We start from the raw sequence: 17,494 nt of genomic DNA, 5'->3' as shown, positions 1-17,494 counted from the left end.
TATCTAAATAACTTCCTGTTATGACTATTTGCACCTCCACATGTTGTCTTTCATGTAATGTTTGATATGTAATATACATCTAATTTTGAAAAGCAAAAAAAATTAATTAAAAACATAAATAAACATCCCATTACATGGTTGAGCATATTCACCTTCCACTTCACAGAATTTCTTCAGAAGAAGGAGCACTGCAAGGGTCTCAAGATCCATATTTTATTAAACAAGTAAATATAGAGACAGTCATACTAAAAATGCATGGAATATTATGCCACATCTCACTTGAGTATAAACAATATTAGGTTTTGATATAACCCATTATCAATCAGATGAGTATACACAGTGCCATTTATTTTATGCCCAATTGCTTTTTCCACAATTCCTTTCCACATCAATTCTTTTTTGTTGAATTCATAGAAAAAATGGAAAAGAAAACAGGCAGCCTCCACCCTCCACCATTACAGTACTTCGCATGTGTTTGTTTAATTTAGCTTAATTTTTTTGGTTTAATTTAAATTTAATTTAGTCAGATCTTTCCAGTTTTCATGGACTTACAGTTCCTATTGTCTTGGCAGTACAGCAGCCCTGTGCAATCTTCCTTCTCCAGTTAGCGGTAGAAAGCATTAGTACCAGCCATTGTGTTCCTGTGCATTCAGTAGTCCTCAGAGGCTGCAATGCAAGTTGGGAGTTGAGTATTCCTGGGCCAAGTTCTCACTGGCAGCACAAGCCTAAATGAAAAATAAACCAATGCATTTATATCAAAGGATACTTTATACCAGCTCAAGTGGAGAATTGGACCCTTTGTGGCAATGCAGCTATTGGATAGCATATGAAGTAACTGGGGAATTACGGAGTCTGTCTGCTTTTAGTAACTGTAATAAATAATCTCCCCTGGGTTCTTTACAACTAAATGCCAGTTCTTCTATTCTCTCTCTCTTTATGCATGACACTTCGAATTTCGTGACTTTTTCCCATTTCCACAGCATATTCTCCCATCTTTTGCCTAAACTGGAAGGTGAGTAGCAAATGTGGTAGGGGATGTCTAGAAAGAGGAGAGGATGGGCTCATGCTTAAAGCAGTGAGTGATACCCTGGAAAACCAGATTCCTTCCATGCCACTGCCATAGTCCTGATAAAACACGTTGCAAGATATGAAGTCACGTATTTGACACGGGTTCCTTAATTGCTCTCTGCTTCTTAAGTATCTGACTAGAAGTGCTAAGAGCTTGCAGCTACAATTAACATCAGTGAGAACTATTCTTCAAGTTATAATGCCCAACACAAAGTGGATAAACAACTTTCATCTAAATCACTGTCTCAGTTTCCATCTGGAAAATGGGAATAAAAATAACTAATTTAACAAGAATGCTGTGGGAGAAAAAGTGTGAAGTACTGGCATACTACAGTGATGGCTGTCAAGGAATATCCACAGGGAAACGAATAATTGTCTTTTTAGAAGGGTTTGATTAATATTCAGTAAATAGGTAACATTGGCTCATCAGACAGCGAGCAATGAGAATAAAGCTAATGTTTGTTAGCTAAAAGTCAATGTTCTTGCACTAAATGAGGTATGGTCACCTAAAAAAAACCAGTGAAATGATTCTGGACTGAGATTGTGTTCCACTACGATCAGCTTCTGGAATTTCCCAACTGTAAAGCTATCTGGCTTTGAAACTTTAGTCTTAAACTAGTGTTTTCATATAAAAAACCTGCAAAAAAACTGCTGAATACAATTCCAAAACATTGCTGTCGCTGGTTTTAAAATAAGGGCTCAGCCTCTGGGCAGTATGTTAAAAGATTCCATGTATCATCCACAAATTTACAGCACGTAAGCTCTGAATGAATTTTCTGATAACTTACAAGTAAATCCATTAAGTAGATTAAGTTAAATTAATTAAAAACAGGGCCCTAGCAGAGATCTATCATCTGTGTCACATTTGCATTGGACTTGAATGACCTTCCTGACAAATAACGCAGATGCTTCCAACTTCTCAGACAGCAAAAAACTACTACAATCCCCTCTTTGAAGATGCTAAATGGAGGTTAGCAATTGTTATGATTGTTTAGGCTACAGAGAAGTTTGAGTCAAGTTAGCATGTGTCAGCATCTGTGGAGATCAAGCAAAGGCAAATGAAGTAGGGGTTTGAATGTCTTAGTCCGATCAGGGAAAAGCAGCTATAGAACTGTTAGCTGGCGTGGAGACTCATGAGAGTAACTAACTGGCAGTTTAAATGATGATTAAGCTGAACAGTGATTGCCAGGAGGACACAGCAAGCTCTGTCACTAGGGACAAAAAACAAAACCACAGCCTAAGAGCCTGACAGCTCCTCATACCGATATCCTCTGCTCTATATCCCCAGAACAGCTGGGAGCAATGCAGGCTTTCTTAAAGTATGCTGAAGGAGGAAAAACCTAGGTTAAGCACTACCTCTGAATTGAATGTCCCAAGAGTGCCATCTAGGTAGTGTCCTTGTCTGGAAATTGCTCTAACTAATCACTCCAACCGCTTAATTCTAAGCTCGTGCTTAAATGCCTCACTGAATTAGCACCTATGACTCTCTAATTCCTGAGCACTTTCCCATCCTCAGATTCTACCTTTGCCCTTCTCAGGCTGTTGCTTCTCAAAGAGCCTTTGGACAAAAGCAATGGGAAGATGACTTTCTGGAAGGACCAAGGGACTTCAGTGTGCCTTAAGTATGCCCTACTTCCTCTTCACTTCTCACATAGCCCATCTTCCAACCCTAAATCCTGGGGAAGACTCCTCTCACTCTGTTTTATGCCTTTGTGACTGAGCTATTGTGATGAGCAAAGGATGATGACCCAGTCTCTAAAACTGCAGGAAGAGACCAGACCATTGCCAAATCTCTCAGAGGGTGAAGGAAAATCTTCTGTTCCAATGCCAGGAGCCCTACTTCTGCAGCTCAGGAGGAATAGCCCTTGATCTGAGGTAATATAAACCTGATCTATGTTAATTATATTAGATGCGATCACTTTAAAATCCATAGTAGATACTTTGGGTGACCAACCTCTTAACAAAACTCAGCTCCCACACAGAAGGACTTATTTGCCCTTTTGGGGATTTGGGGGAGTTTTTTCTACATGAAGTTAACTCAGATCTGTTTTTTTTTATGGACAGCAGCAGGGGAGAAGTAGGGCTGTTCTTTCTGTTCATCCCTGAATTGCTGGCAACAGGTCTGCCCAGAAGTGATGATGGGGTGTGAAAGCTTCACTGTCAGGCAACTGGCACAAATTACTTTGAGGAAACAACGTATCTGTCTGTGTCAGTTTGACTTCCTACAGGGATGCCACTCTGGTACCAGTTTATGGACTAGTATTATACTGAAAGCATAATTTTTTCATTTAGCAAAAACAGATGCATCAGTGCTTGTCTCCTTTCCACCACAGGAATACAGTGCTGTAACTCAGAATAAGTTACTGATGTATAATCTGATAAGATTAGACAAATTCTAATCCATCTATTCTTTCCACAAAGTGAGTCAAAATTCCTGTAGGTGGGAATTGTGACCTCACAGGTTCAAGGAGATGATACAGATGTAAGGTCTAATTCTTCAATTTGTATACAAACACTAAATCGACGGAATTCCTGTGTATGCAAAATTCCCTCAAGTCAATTATCTCTACTGGGTATTAGATTAGACTTTGTCTGCAAGACAAATTGTGTATATGTTGAGTAAACCCAAAACCCAGTTCATTATGAAAGGTGCTTTGAAATCTAAGACACCATGCTACTGAAGAATGAGTTTGCATGGAAAAGGCAAATAGTGAAAAAAAAGTCATAAAGCACTGTATTGATACACATAACATCTCCCATTATTTGTCTGGGACCTTTCCTCTCATGCTAGCTTTACTACTCTACCTCTGTTCCTAAATCATTGGAAATTTAAGGCTTTTTATATTTAGTCACATTTCTAATACATGTTGCATGAGGAAATGCACTGGGGATGAAGGTAAGATGACTACTGTCAGGCAAGCAAAGAAAATTGATGCATTAGCTACCCCAATTTGCTTTCGTTTATGTCCCTTTATCCAAGCCCATCCTCACTGAAACTGAACTCCCATAAGACAACAACACCACCTACAGCTCAAACATCAGACTCTCCACCATATGCTAACCGCACCTCTTTCCCTGTCCTGAGCCAAACCTGGAGTCAGACCTTAAGAATAAAAGTTCTTTTCTTCTGAAAAGATATAGTATCACTTTAATTTTCATTATCCAAGTTAGGAGTTTGGTTTGGAAAGAAAAACAAAAGAGATACAACACCTCAACACAACCTTGAAAAAAGAAAAATTCTTCTCTGTATCTTCATCCTGCACTCTGACCTCTGTAGTACAGGGCTCCCCTCCTTCATGCTTTGTAGGAGAAGCTATTCAGTTCCAGAGCAACTAGAAAGTTCCTAAAAAAAAAATCCTTAGAGATTGGTGTTTCTATATTTCTATGGTTTAAAAATGCCCATGTCAGCAAAGGGAACTCAGGAGCTGAATCTTATGGAAAGAGACTTTTTTTTTTTTACTATTGGAAATGAATACCACAGCATAAAAATCAGCTTATTGCAATTATTTTCCAGTGATTACTTCTCATTTGTTTCTTTGTCCCATGTTGCCAACCACACTGTGGCTTTGGCAGGCGAAGAGGGATATTTCGCCTTCTATTTCACAAAGGTGGGTACCAAGTTGCATTAGAGTTGAGAGAACCACGGTATCCACGGTGACAGTGACAGAAAAAGCTAAAATCTCGTTCCTTGAAGATAACAGAAGTGGAAGGGAAGTGAGAGAACCCACAGATGCTATTCTGTCCCATGGCCTTCACCCATTCCTTCCCAAAGTAGTAAAGCCAATTTGCTAGTGGCCTTTGACTCCTTGTCTGTCCTACAAGAATCTGTAAGTGCTTTTCTGTAGCAGTGTAGTCCAGCTGTTAGTAGGAAAAGCTACAATATAGAAAAGACTAATGATTACCTGAATTTATTGTCTGTAACTCTGGCTGTGCCTGTTTATGCGCCATGTTTTCTATTGCCACCAGATGTACAGTTATGCAGAATAATGCATACAAATTGTTCTTAAGATGCTATCCTAAGCTACTCAGGTAGCTGTTTATAGCTTCAGCACCAAGATAGTTGTTTATAGCTTTGGCATTAGTCCAGTCAAAAAAGCTGAACTGGGTTTGTTCAGGTCTTTTGTAGTGTGTTGTCACATGATTAACCAATTCATGATCAAAGGAGATTTAAATGGGCTATTTAAGTATGTTTCAGAGAATTGCAGGTAATAGCCATGAAAATGTAGAAAAACAAGAAGATAACAAGTGTGTGTAAATTTCCTGGCAACCTTGCATATATAGAAAACTGAAAATTCACTGGATGGGGGAGTTCTCAGTGAAAAGGCACAGTAAGCTTAATAAATTCTCACTTCAGATAACATGGTCCATGAAGTCAGTGGTACTGGCACTAATTTACATTAGCAAGGATCTGGCCTTGCCTGTGTATCCTTCCAGACCCCTGCAGTATTCATGCAGTGCTATATATTACACAGATTCTGAGAGGAGTAGAAAATGACTGCTGCCAATGCTGAAAAGTGACTGACAGTGGTTTGTGATTAGATGCAGCCACAGGGCTCTGTGGTGCAAATGCACAAGCAATCAGCAGAGGACCCAGAAGAATTTTGAAGATGCCATTGGGGGGTGAAGGGGGGACACATACTCTGAGGAGTCACAGGCGGAAGCAAAGAGGACTTTGTGGCCTCAGAGCATCAGAGTTAGCACCTGTAGCTCCACCGGGTACATCCTAATCCCTGTGGGCTAGGACAACCTGTGTGTGCATAATGGATCTGTTCACATGCTTACAGACTTCAGTGCTGTCAGACAAATGTGTTTCGTGGTTAATCCCAATAGTATTAGCTGCAAGACATGTCTGCCATCGGAGATAAGGACCCTTCCACAGCCGTGTTTAGTAGAAGGCTTTTTAGCTTTGCCGGGTTGACCACTAGAGGGAAGTCATATACATTTGCACTAGGTGCCTTATGGAGTAAGAGGTCAGTAAAAGTGGAGTTAGAGGTGAAAAGTAGAAAAGAAGTCTGTCATACTGAGAGAAGGTGCCAGATCCCACCAAAGTAAGTGGGTTGTACTCCCCAGAAATTAGATCATGTGGCACTGTATAGACAATCATTTACTACTGCATAACTGTGAGATCCAGAGTTATTGGTCAGCTAGAAGAACATTCTACAAAATTCCATGTTTAAAGTTAGTTGTGTGCATATTTGTTTCCAAGACCTTGCCTTAGACAATACAGAACATAAAGTTAATACTCTGTACTATTTTCCAGAGTTGTATCATAGCTGGGAGTAGCTTAAATGCACTGCACCATCACTAATGCTGGCAGAGCTACCACCATGATTTATGCATGAGAGGGCAAGAGGTTTTTCATTTGTAATTATCCAAATCTTTACAGGTCAGGTCTAAAATTTTTAAGTGATCTTGGGACTCTAACATCTGACTTAGGTACATACACAGAACTGAACTGCTATCAAAAAGCTATGACATACATATTCAGCTACATTTTGCAGAAGGATCTCTGAAACATCAGGATTCAGTATAGTTTGTCCACAAACCTAAATCTTTCTCTGTATATCTTATTGTCATGTGTACCTGTTCCTGTTTATCTCTGTGTCATCTAGATGCTTACGAGCAACAAGAACCTTTAACTGTTGTTACTGCTCGAACAGTTTCTGCTATAGCGTGAATAGGAATAGTAACTTGACCCTTTTGGTTTTCTACTCTTCTTCATGATTCTTTTTGCTTTATAGGCAAATTTGTTTCTTTTTGTCACCTTTGAGAGAGTCAGCTTGATTTCACACCACGGGTAATCAGATGGAAATCACCCCACCCTTTTGACCCTGTAACACCTGCTAAGTCACAAAACTGTAGCGGAAAGTATTTTGTTGTTTACTTTCGAGTGTTCCAAGAGTTCGTGGCTTATGGCAAGAAATGGAGAAGAACTGCGGCTGCTGGATTGGGATTCCAAATTCAGTTTCAAGTCTGGTTCAGTTGCAGACCTCCCAAGTGACCTTGGGTAAATCATTTATCTGTACCACACCTCCATCTTTGTATAGTGGGGAGAGTCATCACTGGAGGAGGGATTGACACATACTTATGTCTGACCAGCACTTCTTACAACATAGCTTTTACTCAAAATTGGACCTCTACATCAAATTGTAACATACAATCTCATAACCTGCGAATGGTGACATAGAGAACATACGTGCAGTGAGAACTACTTCTGAACGTTTTTAGTGAAAACATCCATCAGAATGGAACCAGACTTAAGGCTGTGTCTTCACTTCACCAGCACTGATGTGAGTTTACTTAGCACATTTTTAAAAAGCCAGTTTATACCTACCTAGGAGCTGGTCTTTGGACTTTCAAGAGACATTCGATCCTGTTCCCATCTAAGTTCATTACAAGTACTTTGCACACTTCCATCATTCCAGTTCAGGACTATTATTCTTTCCATGTGAGTTGTGTGTTTATACTTTAGTGTACATATATTTTATGTTTCTTAATAGAAGTGGGATAAGTGGAAAACTCAATGAAACACCTCTTATATGAACTCTCTTATCCTATGTCATGCAAGTTCTGGGACTACTACAGTAATGTCAGTCTCTGTGATTTATCTGGTGGGGTGAAGTTGTTCTGACCTGCAGTAACAAAGTACATCATTGTTGACTTGCATGTTATAAAAATGATGCACAATACTCACATCTAAAAGTCAGAATAAACCTTTTATGCAGCTCTTTGTCAGTTCTACAAATGGTTGCAGTTAATCGATGCTATAAAACTTTCCTTCGGGCACTGGTATTCAGCTTTCACACTGGGAAATGCAGCTTGAGTTTGACATTTTAAATACAGGTGGTATTATCTAATGAAATAACTTAGGGTTTGAAAATTCCCATCAGTGAAAAAGCACAAAATGACTGTCGAGTGAGGGTATTTAAAAACATCTTTTGGAGCATAGGGAGAAGAAGAGACATTGTACTGACACTATTATTTTGCTACTCTTGTCCTGAAGACACTTTTAACTAGACCAGGGGTCTAAAGTCCCATCGGTGCATGCATGTAATTTTCATTAACATTAATGGGAGCTATGTGTATGAGCGGATGAGGGCACACATTGAATTAAAAATTCCTTTTTTCTTTATTAAAAGGTGCCATGCAAGTGCTGATGTGAGGCAAGCCCTGGAGACTTTTTTTTCTACCTTGCCATAATGAACACAGTAGATTTAGCAAACATTTCAAGACATCTGCAGGGTTTTTTTTTTTTCATTTTGTACTTTACAAATTTGCCAACTAGCTCCATCTCAGGTGCTAGGTAAAGAATGGAGGAGGAGGAAAGGAAAGTCTCCCAGGTGATGACAAACAATGTGGAAATCCTGTCGGCTTTTATCTGTTTTTGTCGTGAGTCACTTGGTAGAAATTTTCTAATTGACACGTAGGTGTATAAAGGGTAGGGATGAAATTTAGAATTTTGCTCCTAAGAAGCCCTCACAGAAACAACATTGTATCTATTCGGATTGTTTTATCAGCATTTCTTGAAGTTCTGGACACTCAGAAAGGGATGACACACAGGAGAGAGATAAGATCACGGTGGAAAAGGCTGAGCAAAATATAATGCCTTCTGAGGCTGTGCTATCATAGTACATGCCATACTGTCTCCAAGGCAAGCCCATGCCCAGAAGGCATGATCTATCCTTAAATGTATATATGTGACCTACTAACCACAGTGGGAAAAGAGCAGGTGATCTGATTTACTGCTTTTCTGAGAGAATAACTTATTCCTTAGTAGGAGAAATTTGAAGAAGGCACTCCTCCTAATGCACGTGCTACTACTCCCATGGGGATCACTGACATTTTTCAGAGCAGTAACACACCAGCTTTTCAGCAGAACTGTTCAAAAGTCAGTGCAGAACTAACTATCCAAAATAGACTACCTTTCAGTCCTTCAATTTGTTGTTTCATTTCTAGACAGGTGACAAAAATAAATAATATGCAGAGAATGTATTTCTGATACAACTTTTCAAAGATCCTTATTGAGGATCTCAAAACACATCATAAAGAGTGGGTAAGCTGCAAAATTTCTCTGAAAAGGAGGGAAATGAAGAAAAGGAAGCTAAGGACAGGGAGGGGATTTTGGGCATCACAGTTTTGGTCTGCCTATCTTTAGCTGATTTAAATAGGTTCAAGTTTAAGAGGGCAGGGTAACTGCAAGTGGAGTGCCATGTATCTTTGACACATAAACTCATTAGTCAGTTTTGAAATTCTTGGTCAAAGTGACTTCCCAAGCTCATATGGTAAACCAAAAGGATGAGAGCCCATAAGACTGGGCAGAGTCCTGCTTCTTGCAATTTGTTTATTCAACTAGTTTGTAACACTTTCTTCCTGTTCCAGCTGTATCATTTAATCACTGCAATACTACAGTTTGCTTCAGCTTTTTATATCACCAGCAGGTGGGGATTTAAAAAGCACGTTGCTGTTCACCTTTCGGTCATCCTCATAGCTTTCATCTTCGTATTGTTTTATTTCGCTAGAGGCTTTCCCAATAGGCTTGTTTTTTCTCTGAAAAGCTGGATCACCTACAGAGCTGGGAACTGTGACCTTCTAGTGCCTGAATGGTTCTACAGAAACTTCAGAACTTCCTTTTTTTTTCTTTTTCTTTTCTTTTTTCTTTTCCTTTCCTTTCTTTTCTTTCGCTTTTCTCTTTTCTTTTCTTTTTCCTTCCCTTCCCCTTTCCTTTTTCTTTAGAAAAGTCATTAAAATGCAGGCTCTAGAGAGTCTGAAAACACCTCCTACAATTCTTTGGTCTTTAGGGAGGTGGGGAAAGCGCTTCAGGATTTGGTATTCTGGACTGCCCTGTTCAATATCTCATGGATTTTGGAGCTCGATTTTTCAGTCTGTGATAAATAGTAATTGCACTTCTAAGGTAGCAGCATTGGCATAGGCCAATCTTCTAAATATTATTCTAGTATCCCATTGATGGTGCTCCCACCTGTGATATATTTTAACCCCTTCATTATTGAGAACTCCAAATAAAATTCAGCTACTGCGGAAGGAGTTATTATTTCTGTAAATGTTTTTTGTTTGTTTGGGTTTTTTTAACTGAACAAATGACTGGTGTAGTTAGGAAACACATTTTTAAAGGCAGATGTTATTTTTCCCTTTTGATATAAAACTAGTATTTTGACCAATCTAAGAAACTGCTTGTACAAATGAATAGGCCTCAGCATGCTAATCTTCAAATCAGCCTCTCACTTCTTGCCTGTGCAAGTGCTAGTAGAAGAACTCTGTACTGCTTTCCTTTTGTTGAGTGATATCCTGCTGACCCTTCAAATTGTTCATATTCCTCATTTCTTTACTTTCATATATTACATCAGATGAAACTCTCCCTATCGCTTTAAGCTTGGCTCAGCTGTCAGGTGTGCTGGCTGTTGCTAACCTGCACCTGCCTTACAGTTTTCATCTGAACTATTGTCCTAAGTCAGGAACTACCTCATGTGATCTGTCTTCCTTAAAAGCTTATCTTTTGCACTTGCCATTACTATGTGTGGCAATTTGATGAATAGATATAGATCTGCTCACTGGTGCATAGTGGCCTCAGTCTCTTGGCTCCTTTGTCCTATTTGCCTACTGCTTAGCTTGGCATTCTTGCTTGGCGTTCTTTTTTATTGTTTTTGAGTAATGCCTTTTGTTTTCTGCGAGACCGCTGTGGATACAAAGAGCAAAGTCCCACTTTTCCACCTCATCAATCTCTTCACTCATCTTTTACCAAATACCTGGGAATATATATTTCTATGGACCAGGGGAACCTCTATGTTTTGCCCTTGCCATCAGTCTCTGGCTGGTCTTTAATTCTTCCTTTCAACATTTTGTGGGAAACCAGGGTTAGATGTCACCTTCTCAAACTCCCAGTGGGTGCTGAATCGCTACAAATCTATGCATTCTGCTATTTCCCACTATGTGTCAAATGCAAGGTATGCCATACCTTCCAAAAGCTGTGGCATGCCTGTGGCATTTACTCCCTGAGGGCCAATTTCTGTAATTCTCCCTGCAGCTGGAATGGCAGGCTATTCTGACCAAGAGATTCTTGTTGTTAAAAGCCAAGTTATCAAATAGCATAACCTTTACATAGTTTATATTGCTCCAGTTCATTTGGACATTCATTTCAGCCCAGTAGGTATGTTCCCTGTTTTGTCTTATGAGTATCTCTATGCCCACATAGAAAACATGCATTCATGCATGCATCCATGCCCATTCTTAGCAGTTGTATGGTTACTAGTCATTCCTTTTTAAACAAAACCCTACTCTGCAAGTATAACTAAAACCACTGTGCATGTATAATTCATCCTGTACCTCTTACCTTTCCTGGTAATAGCTCCTTGTGGTCTGAAGAACTGATTGTCTTACTTGTTCATCCTGGTCAATACTTTTCAGGCTTCTTGAAATCTCCAAAGAAAAATGCAGGGTTACTGTAGAATGTTGAAGGACTTTATCTTCTGCTCCACAGAACGATCTGTGTTAAACTTTAGAAAGTTTGCTTTGCTCAGTGTATCTGACATCATACAACTTCACTGCATGTGGCTGGAGTGCCAATAAAACATTCATGGTCACTGATAATGTGCTCAACGATCACTTCTTTATGACAGAGTCCAATGGCTTGTGATGAGGCTGCACACTCATTTTGCGGCAGAAGTTAAATAGATGAAAACTGCCCCACAGCACAAGAGCACAGTCAGAAGCTAGGTTTGTGTTTTCACATACCTATTTTCTATGTCTTAGCCACCAAATGCTCTGAGGTTTTGGCTCTACTGTTCGTAGGCTTCCTTCCGAACAGTCACCTTGCAGCTGGTAGTGCTCCACACAGCTGCAGGATTTCAAGAATGGTGTCTTATTCATCATTTTCTTTACTTGTTGGGGTTCTTGAGTGTTTATCAATGGGCATTAATTGTCTCAAGGATTCACTGTCTTCAGAAACTGAAGAGATATCTGGCCATCTGTCAGTTTATAAGGTGTCAAGTTTATAAGGGAAGACAAAACAAGTTCACAGAAAAAGAGATGTACTGAGGACTCCTCAATATATAGAAACAACATCTGACTCAGGAAGTCCCTGAGCGGAAAACAATTGGATCCTGAGAGAGTACTCAATACAAAGTATATATGCTTGCCCTGGACTTACTCTTCCCTAGTTATCTGTTCACAGTCACTAGTGGAGACACAATATTAGGTTAGGCGTACACTTGATCTGACAGCCCAAGACAGACATTCTTTTGATCTCTTGTACCTCAAAGACAGGGCTGAGGTCAGTTACCACAAATTCATCCTCACCTTGAAGTGTCTGATTGCTTTCACATTTGGTTTCCATCAAAAGCCAGTCACAAGCTTTGTTCATTAAACCCATAAATGTGTCTGTATAGAATATTTATGTTTTTGCAAAATACAAAGTTCAGTGTGTGGAAAAACTTTACAAAAAGGTTTCACATTGCCTTATTAAGTTGGAAAGAGCTTTTTGTTTCTTAATAGTTTAACAGTTCAGTGAGGCACACATAATGACAGCAGCATGCTTGAGAAAAAGGCATTAATATTTCCAAGGGGATCAAGAGTCCACAATCCAGAGGAAGGAGTACTGCAAAATCAGAGAACAAGGCATCATTTGCTGAAGGAGGAAGCAGAACTGATTTTGAATGTGAATCCCTCAGGAGAGCCCTCAGAATGGGAGTATACAGAGGATGCCTCCTCAGTTTGCAGGACTCTCTTGTGAAGGCAATCTGAGGACAATGGAAAGTGCAGAGGTGCTGAATTGTTGTTAAGTACGTTAAGTGAGTGTCAATAGCTTGTCATCTAGATAAAGAAATGGCAAAAAAGGACATTTGGATTTGGTATTTAGATTAAACATAGATGTCCTTCCTTTCTCTCTCCAGCATCCTTTTATATCTTTGTAACACAGTTGCCTATTTTGTTAATAAACATTTTTACATGCTTTTACCTTAACCTGGCTTAAATTAAAGATGATATATAGATAACCAACTAACAGTTAATTTTTCTGTGTGATCCTTAAAAATGAGGTCATAGAATACTGAGAATCCTTTACATTCTGTAAAGTATCTAAATGCTATCAGGATGTACCTCTACGGAGCTATGTGGACCAGATTACAAGCTGGTAATGTGGGAGTCTTTGTGGAAGTACTATATTCTGGTAACCACTGTTAGCTAGTCTAAATTCCCCAGCACTAGCTGGGTGGTAGGAAAGGTGTCTGGTTTGTAAGAGTATTGCAAGAGTTTGAAACACCATCTGTATACATTACTGAAATTCCTTTCTTTCTTTTCTTAGGGTCTACCTGGGCTTCTTCAGAAGATGGCACATATCTAATGAAGAGGACGCTGCAGCTTGATGTCATTATTCCCAATATTATTCTCAGTATTATCAACAGTATTGATGCATAAAGCTCACACAAATACCTGGCTCAGTTTATCATGGAGTATCTTTGCAATCAGAATAATTACCAAAATTTTTAATTCCTCATACGACTTATCAAAGGTGTGTCGTGTAAGTGTGTGAACTGAACATCTAATTGCATTAGATTGCATCTAATTGCATTATTGCATCCTGACATTGCAAATGCTGAATACTGTACTAGTTTCAATACTGTGCTCTTCTTGCTAAAGTTTGGAGAAGGCCAAATAATTAAAGAATAAAAGGTGCCTATTACCTATTGCTAGAGCTGTTTCCAAAAAAATCTCACAGAAACTTGGAACATTCTGAAAATATTTGTTTTCTAAAGGCAATATTTTTGTAGGATTTAAAAAAATTTCTACAACATTTTGAAATTCAAATTCATATTTGATTTTGGATCTGAAATTTTTAGAATTAAAATTTCTGAGATTAAAATAGGAAATCCCCTTATGGTATTTTGAAGGAAAAAGCCCAGCGTAATTAAATAAAGTACTCCAAACTTTGGAGGCACCATTCTCCCAGAGACCAAATACAGCACAATGGAAAACACCCAACTAAACAAGTGAAAAATGGGCTATATTGTATATAATGCCCTTATGGACCTGCTTTTTCTCTAGTTCCTTGCATCATTTCATGATCCATATTGACCCTTAAGATTCTTATGGGACTTAGACACGTTACTTCCTCATATCATACAACTCACATTTTTCCTGGCTTCATTGTGCTTCATGGTGCCTGTTAGACCTCAAGCTGTCATGATCTGTTTAATGAATGAGGATAACAATTGACTTCAGTAAAAATAGATGGTTAATACATACAAAAAAAATTGTTAAAAGCAGAACATTAAATAAGTAGAAAGGCAAAGGCAAGCATCTAAGCATTGTTTCAGAAGTATGATAATACTAAGAAAAAAATCTAGATCATTACTTTTTTTATTCATTCCTTACTCAAGCAGAATTTTTACTAGCATCTGTGGGAGTCCTTCCTGAGTGAAATTTCAGGGATTTTGTTTTTTAAGGAGAAGGAGGAAAGTGAAATCACTAATAGGGACACAAGTAAAAGTACTGAATATGGTGCCAGTGTGCTAACTGTACACTTAAGTTTACATTGTCTGATCATTTAAGCACAAGATGATACAGAATAAGGTCAGGGGAATCATCCTATATGCATCCCCAAAGATATCTAATATATCCAATGACAGCAGAGCCCTGTTTACTCAAAATGCTTTTGGAACATCAAAACATTTCGATAAACAGGCCTTGAAATAATTGAGGGAGTTATTGTATAAGTAATTCACACCAGGGGGACATAACCTAGATTCAAAGGAGTGAGTTTCAGATCAAAGGGGTACCGATAAGTGGGATTTTACTCTATATGAACAAATGAAATAAACAGCATTTCATTATTCAGCGAGCAAGAAGTGTCCAAACATTTTTTAAAAAGAGTTTAGGACAAAAGGTCAAAGCTGTAACAAGGGGCCAAACATCAGAATACTCCTATGGAATCAAAATAACAGTTACATAAGACCCCAAAGAGTTTTTTAAATTCACTGATCTTCTAGTCAAGACTTTACCAAATCTTTTGCTCTTATTCCAACCCTGGCACTAAGGCATTGATATTTTGTGGTGGAAGGTAGGAATTAGTAGCGTGCACGACAATGTGACTCATTTTTCCTGAAACCTAATGGAAGCAAACTGTAGAATACACCAGTTGGGTCTTATATAGACAGTATTGTCTGATGGCTCATCTTTCGCTTAAAATCATGAGCCACATATGGTTTATCTACATACAGACATCATATCCCCATACTAAATGCCCTTCAAAATTCAAATCTGGGAATTTAAAAAGCCGTAAGTATAAAGATCTATGCTGATATTCACCCACCACACTGTTAATGTGGTTCTGCAGCAAACTGCTAATTTGGATGAATGAAGGGGCATTTTCACTTTCTGAAAATTACACTCATATTCTTATAACTCAGAATTGCCCCTTACTCTCTATGTAGTAAACTTCTAATAGTGGGGGCAGCAGGAGAAAAGAAAGACTCACTATTTAAATGGAAGAGAATTAAACGACTGAAAGCGGATACCTTTTGATTTCCATCAGCGTTGCTGTGCTGATTTACGCAACCTGAGAGTCTTCCCAGGAGGACATTTCTCTCGCCGTTGTGCCTCACGTTGAATAACCCTGCCCTGGCGCAGAAGCGACCGGAAAGCGCCAGCTTTTGTGAGACGGCGTGTATAGAAGAGGAGTCTGTTACAGCTCAGCCTTCTGGATTATGTTTCAGAGATGTGCTTTTGAATGAGTGGCAGGACGCTCCAGATTCCCTGTTGAAGCCCTCCTAATGTTTTTTGGTCCTTAAATTTGGGGGTTGCACGCTCGGGTCTGTCAGTGCTACAGGGGTCTCAGCATGCTCTGTGCCGAAATCGGGGCAGGTTCACCGGGCACCGTGGGCAGGAGGGCTGTGGGCCGACTCGGGGCCGTGGGGCGGGTCTCCAAGGCACTGGCAGCCGCGCCGCGCCGCCACCCGTTGAGGCAGCAACCGTTGAAGCAGCAGCCGTTACACACGCACGCGGCCAACCGTTGAGGCAACGGCCGTTACACGCACGCAGGCGCGCGCCCCGCCCCTCCCCCACGCCCTCCCCTCACGACTTTAGGCGGGAAGAGCGGGGCCGCCCCGGCGCCATGGTGATGGCGGCCAGCAGGGCCCGCTGCCTCCTCTCTCCTCAGTCCCGGCGGCTTTGCGGCTCCGCCGCGGGGCGCAGGGCAGAAGGGAGGCGGCTGTGGCACGGCGGGGAGCGAGCTGCCTTGGTTGGCGTCGCTTTCCCCAGCCGCCTTTTGCCCCTCCACCCTGGTTGGGCGGGCTGAGGGCCCAGGTGTGTGAGGCGGCGGGAGGAGCCGCGCAGGGGCTGTGAGGGGAGGGACGGGGTGAAGCCGTGCAGCTGCAGGAGGGCAGCGGGGCACTTAGATTTGGGAGAGATAAGGACGGTTGGGGAGGAGTGAGGGCGAGCAGTGGTTAATGGGTGACTGGTGCTGAGGGGAGGGGTCGGAGGAGTGACAAAGTGGAGCAGTTTAGGGGAAAAAATGTGATAGTATGGGAGGAAAGTAAACAGGTGTGGGGGCTGAAGGGAGCAGAGGCTGCTATTGGCCAAAAAGTAGAGCCAGTCTTCTGTGGAGAGCAGGAGTCTTCAGTAGGGATTCATGGTCTGAAGCCCTGACCTCTGTCTCCTTCTGTGGGTGAAGTTTGGAGGAGGATGAGGAGAAATGGGGGCAGTTTAGGGTGTGTAGTTCCAGGGGTCTGCCTGCAGGTTGCTGCAGCACCACAATGTGGAAGTGAGCCAAAGATGGGCCCTAGAGCGAAGCAGGGAAGAGTCAAAGCAAGCCTTGGGGTTTCGTTTGCTGCTACCTTGGCTACCTTGGAACTGGTTTAAGGTTTCAGTCCTCTGCCCTGGTTTCCTCCCATCATCTCATCCCTTGTTCCTCTTCTGCAACTCATGGGGCAGAGTTGTTCTGTTGCCTATGTTACAGGTACAGTGCCAATTTCTAGAGTTATTCCAGTTTACATTAGCAGTTGCTCTATATAGATATTAATTAAAAAATTCCTCTTAAAAAAATCTAGTCTTGTCTCTTCACAAATAACAGATAAAGGTAGTTGAGTTTTTCCCTTGCTTTTTTTACTTTCCATTTCTTTTACAGACTTGCTAAGACTCTCCTCTGACTGAAGAAGCCTTGCTGGGTGTTGTGTCTCAGTTACAATTTGATAAGGACATCTTGACTAGTCTTCTGTCTGGAGTGGAGTGGAGAAGGTAAAAAACAGAACTTCTCTGTAGTGTTGGTTTCAGCTTGATAGTTCTGGAGTCTGAAATTTTTGGTATGGTCATGAATCCAGAAAGTACACAGACTTATGTCTAACTTGAAGCATACATAGAGAACCTCTTATTTCACTAAGCTTTTTAAGCTTTCAAGGTTAAACACATGTTTAAGTTCTTA

This window comes from Dromaius novaehollandiae, chromosome 5, assembly GCF_036370855.1.
Source record: "Dromaius novaehollandiae isolate bDroNov1 chromosome 5, bDroNov1.hap1, whole genome shotgun sequence".
NCBI lineage: Eukaryota > Metazoa > Chordata > Aves > Casuariiformes > Dromaiidae > Dromaius > Dromaius novaehollandiae.
Note: the sequence above shows the minus strand (reverse complement) of the source record.